This window comes from Leiobunum rupestre, chromosome 5 (assembly GCF_980474605.1).
Source record: "Leiobunum rupestre chromosome 5, qqLeiRupe1.1.hap1, whole genome shotgun sequence".
Lineage (NCBI taxonomy): Eukaryota > Metazoa > Arthropoda > Arachnida > Opiliones > Sclerosomatidae > Leiobunum > Leiobunum rupestre.
In genome coordinates, this window is record NC_143388.1 from 22,705,564 (window position 1) to 22,718,093 (window position 12,530).

The 12,530-nt window shown below is 32.8% G+C and overlaps 1 protein-coding gene across 2 annotated transcripts in view; it reads left to right on the forward strand.

The window, feature by feature from the left end:
• timeout (circadian regulator timeout) overlaps window positions 1-12,530 on the forward strand; it is a 351,606-nt gene that overhangs the window by 221,222 nt on the left and 117,854 nt on the right. The gene's annotated exons all lie outside the window — the stretch shown is intronic.

Below are 12,530 nucleotides of genomic sequence, written 5' to 3' on the forward strand. Positions count from 1 at the left end.
TTTATCTTTCCAATGTAAATATTTTATTTCTACGCGGAATTTGCTTTATTTCACGTCCATTCTAAATTGTCAGATCGATGGCGAATGAAACATTAGGAAATTAGATTCGCAGAATTTTTTTAAATAATATATTATATTTTTTGAGTACGCTAAATTTATTTTTTGCTGAAAGGTTTTGGCAAAGAAGTTGTAGTACTAGAGTACCTAAAGTACTTGTAGTAATTATCTAATAATAATAGTAGTAATTATCTAATAATAATAGTAGTAATTATCTAATAATAATAGTAGTAATTATCTAATAATAATAGTAGTAATTATCTAATAATAATAGTAGTAATTATCTAATAATAATAGTAGTAATTATCTAATAATAATAGTAGTAATTATCTAATAATAATAGTAGTAATTATCTAATAATAATAGTATTAATTATCTAATAATAAAGTAGTAATTATCTAATAATAATAGTAGTAATTATCTAATAATAATAGTAGTAATTATCTAATAATAATAGTAGTAATTATCTAATAATAATAGTAGTAATTATCTAATAATAATAGTAGTAATTATCTAATAATAATAGTAGTAATTATCTAATAATAATAGTAGTAATTATCTAATAATAATAGTAGTAATTATCTAATAATAATAGTAGTAATTATCTAATAATAATAGTAGTAATTATCTAATAATAATAGTAGTAATTATCTAATAATAATAGTAGTAATTATCTAATAATAATAGTAGTAATTATCTAATAATAATAGTAGTAATTATCTAATAATAATAATAGTAGTAATTATCTAATAATAATAGTAGTAATTATCTAATAATAATAGTAGTAATTATCTAATAATCATAGTAGTAATTATCTAATAATCATAGTAGTAATTATCTAATAATAATAATAGTAGTAATTATCTAATAATAATAGTAGTAATTATCTAATAATAATAGTAGTAATTATCTAATAATCATAGTAGTAATTATCTAATAATAATAGTAGTAATTATCTAATAATAATAGTAGTAATTATCTAATAATAATAGTAGTAATTATCTAATAATAATAGTAGTAATTATCTAATAATAATAGTAGTAATTATCTAATAATAATAGTAGTAATTATCTAATAATAATAGTAGTAATTATCTAATAATAATAGTAGTAATTATCTAATAATAATAGTAGTAATTATCTAATAATAATAGTAGTAATTATCTAATAATAATAGTAGTAATTATCTAATAATAATAATAGTAGTAATTATCTAATAATAATAGTAGTAATTATCTAATAATAATAGTAGTAATTATCTAATAATAATAGTAGTAATTATCTAATAATAATAGTAGTAATTATCTAATAATAATAGTAGTAATTATCTAATAATCATTATAGTAATTATCTAATAATCATTATAGTAATTATCTAATAATAATAGTAGTAATTATCTAATAATCATAGTAGTAATTATCTAATAAAAATAGTAGTAATTATCTAATAATAATAGTAGTAATTATCTAATAATAATAGTAGTAATTATCTAAATAATGCCGTTAATTCAGGTGGCTGGGTTACAATGCTTAGAAGGGTGGTGGCTAGCCCTTCATGCCACGTGAGCCAACAGATCCCTACACTCACAATAACCGTTAACCTCTTCAAGTTATTATCTTAGTTTAAGTTCATCAATTTCTGGCAATACTCCTTCATATATAGAAAATAAATATATATTTCAAAGTGTTTTAAAATGTGTAATTTCGATGTGTGGTTCGCTCACGACTATTGTGTAATTAATACACTAATAGACCATTTTTAAGTACCGCAAGGTTCGGGAAGATGTATAATATAGTTAACTCACTTATCTGGCAAACCTGCAAATTTAGCTTTTCATTTGTAATTAATTTTCTTAATAAACCATTGTATTCAATGAAATAACGGTATATTAATATTTGCGTAATTATTCCAGTTCTCCTCTTTTCATTTATGTTACTTTGGCAGTATATAAGAAATAGATCTTATTCCTAACGCTTTCTAAAATACCAACAATTAAAGGACTAACCATAAGCCTTAATTGAAAACAAATTATTGTATTTAATGAATTATTGAAATAAGGGTTGCCACACGTCAGGCAAAATTCGGGGAATTTTGAAATAGGGTCATGGAATTTTATGAATTTTGAAAGGGGGTCAGGGAATTTTATGAATTTGTAAAAAGTCAGGGAATTCCGTTTTATATGGACACTTTTTAAGTAAATTTTACTCTAGATATATGGCAAATTCTACTATTACTATTTAGATCCTTGAAAGGTTTTTAACGTTGAAATAACGTTTGTACTTAAATATGAGTTGATAATATTTATTAACTTCTGATAAGTGTAAAAGTTCAAAACTGTCTAATTTTTACGAAGTCTGGGAAAATAAACTTAAAATGGTCAGGAAATTTTCATCCTAGAATATTGTGCCAACCCTGGATATCTTATTGATTGTGTATATATAAAAAACTTATACCTTTTTAAAAAAATACTAAGCAAAAACGATTAATCTAAACCAAAGAACTGTTACTATTGCTACTTAAGTAGCGATATATAGTCGTGGTAAAAGACACGAAATTTATGGCAAAGGTCTATCTGTGTTTATGATATTTCTGCGGCCTGCCTACGTTGATTCCGATGAAAGGTTGATGGAACTAACAATTTGTTTTTCTCGAACCGAAATCAATTTGTACGTTAAACCCGGGAAATTCGTTCTTGGAAATCTGGCGTCGATTTTTCTCGGAATATGAGGCATTTATTTTGCTGTCGGCGGGGTTGGCTGACTTAAAGGGGTCATTACGCTAACCTTAAAAAACCGTTTCGTATAAAATTGATATTTGTTCCCAGTTTAGCATAAACGCTCAATAGCCTTTCCAATATAGAAATATGTACTCTATACGCCCTAAACGATTTTCCCTCGAAAGCTTCGAAAATGAATCGCGTTATTTTCTCTGTCTTCGAAATTTCAAATAATGTAAGGCTTTTGGTTTAGCTTTCCATTTAGAAACCAAATATGTAATCCCTGTATGATTAAAGCCATTCTAAATAAACTCATAGTGAAGGATCCTATTTTGTAACATGTTTTGCCATATACTTTATAAGCACACGTTTAGATCGTGTTTCAGAATAGGGCCGCCGAACTGTATTTAAGTGAAAAAATCATTGATTTAAATCAGACAATGTATTTCAATGAAGGAATAAAAAATTAAAATACATAGAAAATCTGAGCAAACTAAGATATTAAATAGTAATTAAATTCAATTAAGATTTCATTTAATTCCAGATTAGCTAACTCATAAAGTAAAATAATCATGAATTATACAGGAAAATAGCCATTAAATGTATACAAATCAATTAATTCAATAAACTCCAAAATATACGATTTAAATAAGAAAATCGATTTGATTTTTGCCAACCCGGAAATATTATAATATTTAAAACGACGTTATTGAACAATTTTGACGTGACGATTCTGATTGTATCCATCAAAAATGACATCATCTGCTTTACGAAAATAGTTAATCAAATTTTATTCCAAAATTGAACCGTTTCAATTTCTACTTTGATCGAAAAATTACAATCCGGCATGTGCTATTTTTTTATTCAATTGCAAAGTATGAAATTCAACGTTATTGTGATTGAATAAAAATTATTCGATCGAAACAGAATTGGATTTAAATTGGATCCAAATTTGGTAATTGAATCGAGTCTTTTTCTTGAAGCAGGGATGTAGAGAGATGGAAAGAAAAAGTGGCTAATAGATTGCGCGCCCGACACTGTGTAGCCCCTTCAGATACTTATGGGCGTTCCCTCAATGCGTAGAAGTACTGAGGTGCAGCCTAATTTATAGGAGAAAGCGGGAAATTTTAATTTTACAAGCTAACTGGGATCGCTTTAATTTCTGTTTCGTTTTTACACGTGTCAATTTTAAGGAAATTTATTTTTTAATATTTATAATTAGCGAACATTAAATTTCAGTTTCTCAGATATTTATTTGAACTGAAATACAAATTTTGTACTTGAATTAATAAAGGAATAACACTGACCGTAGTTTTGCCTTTTGGCTCTTAATTAGCTTAGGTTTGCTTAGATTGTTCGCAATTTCAAAAATTAAATTGTTAATGAATTTATAACAAAGCGACAATTAACTAATTTAGAGATCATAAAGAACCGAGATCGATCGACACGAAAACTTGGTAGTGTTCCCTTTCCGTAGGTACTCCAGTGTAATGAGGTAAAGCCCACAAAATATCTGTAGGGGCAACTTAGCGTCACTAGCGCCATCCGTGGTAGAAAAATATTTCACCAAATAAAAAATCTAAGTGATCGAACAACCCTGCTTGAAGGTTGTGACTAGCTATCAGTAAAACCAGGAATCCATAACGCTACTTGGAATGAATAACGGCTTCGATTCCCCGCCGTTGTGGCGGAACATAGTAGGCGGAGCTTAAAAGCCTTTGTTTGTCACTGAATTTGACGTCATTTAAGGCGGTATAAGCGTTCTAGCCCCTCCCACAATGTTCCGCCACAAAATACCACAGGGGATATGGGGAGATACTCATTCCAAGTAGCGTTATGGATTCCTGGTAAAACCTTACTAGTTAACTATGGTAAGTCATACTAATGGATAAATATTACAAACGTTTGATTAAATCATAGATCAGAGTTTGAACATTATGACAAATCATTTTCATAAGGCGGTGATTGGAATCGCAATTTTAAAAATAAATTCAATGAAGTTTTTATTTTATCGATTTTAATTGATTCTTTATTTTATTAACTTAAAAACAACAACATCCACTTCTTGTACAATAAAAGTTTTTATTTTTAAAAACGACAACTAGTTTCGTTACCCCTTCGGGAACATCATCAGGTCTAACTCAAACGTAGTACGGTTAGCCAATATATACAGAATTCGCAATACAAAGGTTAAAAAATAACAAATCAAAACAGATTTTTATACCAAAACAAAGCGATAAATCTACCTCTATTTAACTTTATTTTATTGTTTTATACGTTTTACGCCACTTTGTCTTAACAAAGTGATTAAAAGGGGGAGTGCGGCAGTAATGTAAACTACATTTTAAATTAAATTTAATTAAATTTAATTTACAATTAAAAATTTAATTTCAATTAGTTCTGAATTGACATGGCTAGAGCGCCTACTTTTGTGTAAAATACATTAAAATAAAATAGGTGATTTAAATCGAAAATTTATAAAAAAAAATATATATATTTCAGCAATACGTAGATTGTAAGGTAGAAAGTGCATTTAGGATACATTTATTCTGCTTCATTCCGCCGATTTTTCGAGAACCTACGTAGTTTAAAACGAATTTTCAAGGATAAAGAGAGTAACCTTCTATAACGATTATGTATAATGGTTAATTCATCACTTTCGAGACACCATGAATCAAAGGATTTTAGATTTTTCGGTGTTGATTTATTTTTAATGGTGGTTTTGTACCCGAGTTTTTGTACTGTCCTATGGTTTCTAGTAATCGTCTCGTATAGTCAAGCTACTAATAATACTCAACTAAGCTAATAGCCAAGGAACCACACGGGCCTAAGTCAACTAGTGTCTTGTGGAGCCAATTTCCGGTGCCCGGGTTAAATTGCCAGGGTAGGGTGGCCGAGTGGTTAGCACTTTCGCCTCCCAGCTTGTGGCACTGGGTGAAAACTCGGAGCAACTCCTTGCGCGTTGAGTTTGCAAGTTCTCTCGCCACTGGTTTAAGGGGTTTTCCCTCTAGCTCTTCGGTTTCCCCTTCCATTACAACTTGTTGAGATTAACGGTAATAGTTAGTGTAGGGAGCTGTTAGCTCGCGTGGCACGAAGGGCTTGCCACCACCCTCCTACGCATTGTAACCAGGCCACCTGAATTAATGGCTTTAAAAGTCGCTTGATGACTTAGGCCTAAGGTGGTGCCATGGGTATTAGCCTAGCTGATTATTCCTCGCGTCAGAAAAACAAGGAAAAGTCAGGAAATTTTCAGAAGTCCGGGAAAAATTAGGGAATTCAATTTTATCTTGACACTTTTTGAAAGTAATTTTAGTCTTGTTAATTGACAATTTCTATGAATATTATTTAGTTCCTTTAAAGTTGGGCTAATTTTTTTTAACGTTGCAAGAATACTTTTGTACTGAAATGTAGGTTAATTTCAATTGATAAAAGTCAAATATAAAGCTAAAAATTTTATAATTTGGGTTTTAAAAAGTCAAGCAAGATCTCTTAAAATGGTCAGGGAAAACAGGGAATAGTCAGCGAATTTGAATCGGAAATTATTGTGGCAAGCCTGATAGCGTATGAGGGTGGATTAAAGCTTTAAATTTAACAAACCTGGGAATTATAGTTATTTTTTGGTAAAATTCAAGAGTAAAGGTGGTCCAATGCTCTCATTGATTGTAGACTAAATCCAGTGTTCTTAAAAAGCCACATTTTTGGAGGAAAATCCAGGCCAGTGTCTAATAAAGGAAAATTGCATTTCAAAGCTTAAAAAAGTAATTGGAATTATATTTTTGAGAAGTTTAGTGTAAAAATGTCTTAGTCTACACTGAACTTACAGTGTTAGAATTAATTATTCCAAAAGGATTAACAGACATTATAATTTATACATTTCTATTCATATATATTTGCCTTAAGTAGCCCAAATCTGAAATTTGTGTTAAAATATTTTTTTATTATAATTTTCTGTGGTAAATTATTTATTGGCCAGATTGGCCGGAATTTTGCGCACTATTGTCCACCTGGAATTTGCCACCTCGGAACACTGCCTAAATCGTACAGGCTTGCCACAAGTCAGGAAAATCATGGAAAAGTCAGGGAATTTAAAAATGGACCTTTAAAGTCAGGGAAATGTCGGATAATTTTAAGAATTTTTAAAGGTCAGGGAACTCAATTTTCTCTTGACACTTTGAAGGTAATTTTATTCTAGATCTATGACAAATTCTATGATTATCATTTATTTCCTTGAAAGTTTGGCTAATTTTTTCAACATTGCAATAACCTTTTACTAAGTACATTTAAATTAATTGACTTATAATAAAAGTAAAATGTAGAATAAAACTTTTGCCCTTAAAAACTCAGGGAATTTGAATCTAAAAATTTGGTGGCAACCCTGTCGTAGCTTCGACCAAATCTGGCACTCAGAAGCCATTATCCATAAAACGACTGAGCAGAAAGCTTGTCTGTTCGTGTTTCGCGAAGCCACGATGGATTTTCGGTCATCAAGTTTTTATCTCTCTTTCTGGAGAAATAGCCGAAACCATCTGGCTATTTGTAGCCTTGGTAAACCCTTCATCCGCCGCCATTGTTCTTTCCCTTCCGCTTGTCAGTGGCTGCCTTTCTATCTCCTTCTTAATACCTTTGGCGAAGTTGGGAGGAGCTTAACAAGAAAAATGTTTTCGGAAAATCCCGAAATAGAATTCTGGCGAAAATCGGCTTTAAGTACATCCCGCCGTTACACGCTGACGATACGCCTTCGAAGGCGAAACCAGAAATCGTTTAAAGAAAGAGTTTATATACTAGTTCCTTTAATTGACGTTTCTTTTAAGGATTACTTCGAATGCAATCTTAACGTGTTTTCGTCGGCTTGTAATGGGAGTGACTTGGCTTTCGTCCTATTGCTACATTTATGTTTTTCGGATTAAATCTGTTTCGGGTTCCTTTTAACGAGGTTGCTTTTTGGGTTGTTGGAAGACTTGAAGTTTTACAGTAGCGTCCTCGAGAGTAAATAGATTTACTGGTGATAAGCTCAGAACCGAATCACTGTTGAACTAGAGATAACTTTATATTAAAATTGCCATTTTTAGGTTATCAAAAGTAAATAATGATATGATATGTTACGTTACTTATTTACTTCTGATCTTACTTATTATGTAACTCAACATTACAATCTTTGTAGATAGCTATTAAGGGGAATGTATAACAAACTTGTGTTTATATTGTCTACAATAATGTGACGTCTACCATGGTTCATACAGACCTGGAAAACCTGGAAATATCATGGAATTTGAAGATGTTTCCAAAAGATCAGGGAATTTGAAAATGTTTCGAAAAGGTCAGGGTAAAATCAGGGAATTTGAAAATGTTTCGAAAAGGTCAGGGAAAAATCCGGGAAAAGTCAAGGAATTTGAAAATGGTTCCAAAAAGGCAGATAATTTTAAAATGAACCCAAAAATATCAGGCAAATAAATATTTGAAAGAAAATATTTTCCAAGATTTTTATCTCAAACCATTCATTTCTACAAAAATGTTCAGGGAAAATTTGGCAATTTGGTCCGGGGAAACCTGGAAATGTCAGGGAATTTAATTCCGGAAATTATGTACGAACCCTGCAATAGCTACACGTCTCCCTAGATGTTTTCGAGTGACTTTAATCAACTAATAAACGTGAAGAATATTTTATATTTTGCCCGTAATTTCACATCGTCATCATGATATTGCATAATACGTATCACTGGCGTTGAATCCCTATTGGTACTATGATCTTAACCACCTTGATCGTTTCCAACCTAAACCGATGGAGACGAAATGATTTTGGCATTCTTGGTTATTGCCGATGACTTTTTCTAATTGCGTCTTTTAGAATCTTTAACGGCTCCGTTATTTTCTTGAGTGGCTCGGCTAATGTTTCCCTCCAGTCAATCAGGGTACCCTGAAGCGCTCTAACGTACCTCTTCAGCCCTTCGGACCAGTCCGGCCAATCGAGAGTAAAGAGGCACCCGCTGAGGGAGCCGAAGACTCGTTCTCGGTGATTGTCCGAAAATAAAACGCCAAAAAAAACTAATTCCCGGGTCGTCGCGGACACGGTGTCGGTCGGGGCTGCGACCATTAGGACTCTGGAGACGATTTCGTTTGATGACCTTTGGCTATTCCAGCTGGGAAATCGAGTCGTTTAGGACAAGGCCGATCCGCCCAGCCTGCTTATAAATGTATAGAATTTCGCCGCCTGGTCTCTCGGGGATCTTGGTTCCAGTCGTACTTGTAAGTACAGTGCTCCCGCAAGCTCTGTTCGAACGCGTTTTGCTCCTTTGCGCATTCTGCAGTGCGCAATTTTTGTCGGTAATTGCCACCTAGGACAGGGTTGCCACACGTCAGGGAAAACCGGGAAATCAGGGAAAAGTCAGAGAATTTTAAAATGGGCCTAAAAAGTCAGGGAATTTTAAGAATTGGTAAAAAATCAGGGAAAAGTCAGGGAATTCAATTTTATCTTGGCACTTTTTGAAGGTAATTCAACTCTAGATCTATGACAAATTCCACGATTATCATTTATTTCCTTGAATGTTTGGCTAATTTTTTCAACATTGCAATAACCTTTTTACTGAAATATAAGTTCATCTAATTTTATTAACTTCTGATAAAAGTAAAATATAAAAGAAAAATTTTGGCCATAATAAGTCAGGGAAAATCTGTTAAAATGGTCAGGCAATAGTCAGGGAATTTTAATCTGAAAATTTTGTGGCAACCCTGTAGGAGCAACAAACACAAGGAGAACGCAATTAGCCTTTAAACACGCTAAGGCAGTGTTGTGTACAAATTTCATTGGACGAGCCTTTACGCTGAACGTTTTACGGGCGGGGGGGGAGACAATTTTCGAACTTTCCCCTTCCGACGGCAGCAGGCGCTAAAGCGTCTAACCAATGAAAATTGTACTCAAGGAAATCCACGACTTTTGTCGGGTTGCGTTCTCCTTGTGTGGGATTCTGTGTTTGTTGGTCCTAGCTGGCAACTAGGAGCAACAAACACAAGGAGAGCGCAGCTAGCCTTTAAACACGCTAACCTTTTAGAATCTGCTCTTTCACTTTCTCATTTAAACTTTTTGTCTGCAGCCTACCGGTGAAAAATAATTAATTCAAAAACCATGAAAAATGCCCTGATTTTCAAGAAAATTATAATTTAAAACGATTACTAGTCATCGAAAACCCCCTGAATACAATACATAGTTTTTGCGAAAAACGCTTGTATCAATCCATTTCAAATTGGAAAAGATGTTTACTAGATGTAAAATTTTATCTCTTTTTAATAGCGTTTTAAATGTTATCCGTATTAATTTAGAAGTTGTTTGAATTAGCTAGGATAGTTTTAACTAGGAGCAAAAAACACAGCACCCCACACAAGGAGAACGCAACTAGCCTTTAAACACGCTAACGAAGTGTTGTGTACAAATTTCATTCGACGAGCGTCACGAGCCTTTACGCTGAACGTTTTACGGGTGGGGAGGAAGTCAATTTCCGAATTTTCCCCTTCCGACGGCAGCAGGCGCTAAAGCGTCTAACCAATGAAAAATGTACACAAGAAAATGCACGACTTTTGACGGGTTGCGTTCTCCTTGTGTGGGGTGTTGTGTTTGTTGTTCCTAGCCGGCACAGGGCTGCCACACGTCTAGGAAATGTCAGGGAATTTAAAAATGGCTCGAAAAAGTCAGGGAATTTTAAGAATTTGTAAAACGTCAGGTAAAAGTCAGGGAATTCAATTTTCATTTTACACTTTTTAAAGGTAATTTTACTCTAGATCTATGACAAATTCTATGATTATCATTTATTTCCTTGAAAGTTTGGCTAATTTTTTCCACATTGCAAAAACATTTTACTGAAATACAAGTCTATTTAAATTTATTAACTTCTAATAAAAGGAAAATATGAACTAAATATTTTGGCCTTAAAAAAGTCAGGGAAAATCTCTTAAAATGGTCATGGAATTTTAATCTCAAAATTTTGTGGCAACTCTGAACATCAGAAATGTTTTCATGTTTATAAAAACCACAATTTTCCAAGTAAGTCTAAAATTTCATTTAAATCAATGTTTAAATAAATATTTCCATAGGTGCTCCAAAAAACCGATTCAGCAAATTCGATAAGAAGTGTTAACGATTAACGCACAGCGCATAGATATTCTAGCTAGTATTTATATGGTCCTTGTCTTTCGGGCGTAAAGCGGTGCCAGAAATAAGAACTGGTTTCGACGCAAAAAAACTGTGTTAGGCCTAACCGAGATTTTTGCGTCTACTCTCACCGTTGTGGCGTTTCTGCACTTATGAAAATTAAAACCAGCCTTATGAAAACCAAATTTCGTTTGTTTGGATTGTAGCTGACTCCTTTGCAGGGTTCGTACGGAACCTGCATAACCTGGATAAGTCAGGGATTTCCAATTTGGTGAAAAAAGTAAGGGAATTTCTTAGTCAACAAACTTTACGTGGCAGAGAAAATGAAGTCTCTTCTCTTGCGCGCTCATGGCTGGCACCTTTTCCCGAGAGAGGAGAGAGACGCTCTGAGTATCCTCTTATGAAATATAATTCAGTTTAGGATATTTAACAGGGTTGCCACGGTACCTGGAAAACCTGGAATTCCTGGAAAAGTCAGGGAATTTGAATATGGGTCTAAAGATCAGGGAATTCGAATTTGGGTCTTAAGATCAGGGAATTTTAAGAATTAGTCTAAAGATCAGGGAATTTTAAGAATTAGTCTAAAGATCATGGAATTTTAAGAATTAGTCTAAAGATCATGGAATTTTAAGAATTAGTCTAAAGATCATTGAATTTTAAGAATTAGTCTAAAGATCATTGAATTTTAAGAATTAGTCTAAAAATCAGGGAATTTAAGAATTAATCTTAAAATCAGGGAAATGTCAGGGAATTTAAGAATTAATCTAAAAATCAGGGAAATGTCAGGGAATTTAATTTCGGTTTCAAATAGAAAACCTTCACTAAATTTAAGGGTAAACAAATGCAAAATCAGTCAGGGAAAATCTCCAGAGATATTCAGGGAATTTGAATGAGAAAAAACTGTGGCAACCCTGTTGAAAACTTGTTTCACTTTGTACTTTTATTTATGAAAACATGATATAATTTAAATTAGCAGGAATATTGCCAAAAATTAATCAGGGATAACCTGGATAAGTCATGGATTTGAAATCCGAAAATTTTGTAGAGCGCCAGAGAGCTTCAAAGTGTGGCCTACTAGCCCTGGAAGTAGGCTGCAACAAGCAGCAGGGAAATGCGAATATTAAGGTTTGGGTTCGTGTGATAGTTAAAAAAGGATTTTCTAAACAAATCGAGGTAACCAGCGTAAAAAAGTAAACTTAAACAGTATTTAAAGTCCCTGCTACTTTGTTTTGCGCTTGTTGCACCGTACTTCCAGGGGCTAGTAGGCCACATTTTGAAGCTCTCTGGCGCTCTTTTAGCTCATCGTAGGAAAAAACAGGCACACTTCTCATCTCACCCCCTACAACTACTTAAAATTTTTGTATAACCTTTTGAAACACAATGTATTTCTAAGGGAAACTTAACTCCATCTACTTTAACAGATAAATAGATTATACGGATAAAACATAGTATCTAGAGCTTCCTTTTGCGTATCAAAGAAATGTTATCAAGTTCTAACCATTGGTATAATCCCCACGAAATAGCGAGACAAAACAATCTTAGCAATCCTTGTAAGGGGGGTGTAGAATTCTGGCGCGTTTTAATTCCACTAATGCGAGAGCTGTTAAACCCTAAACGG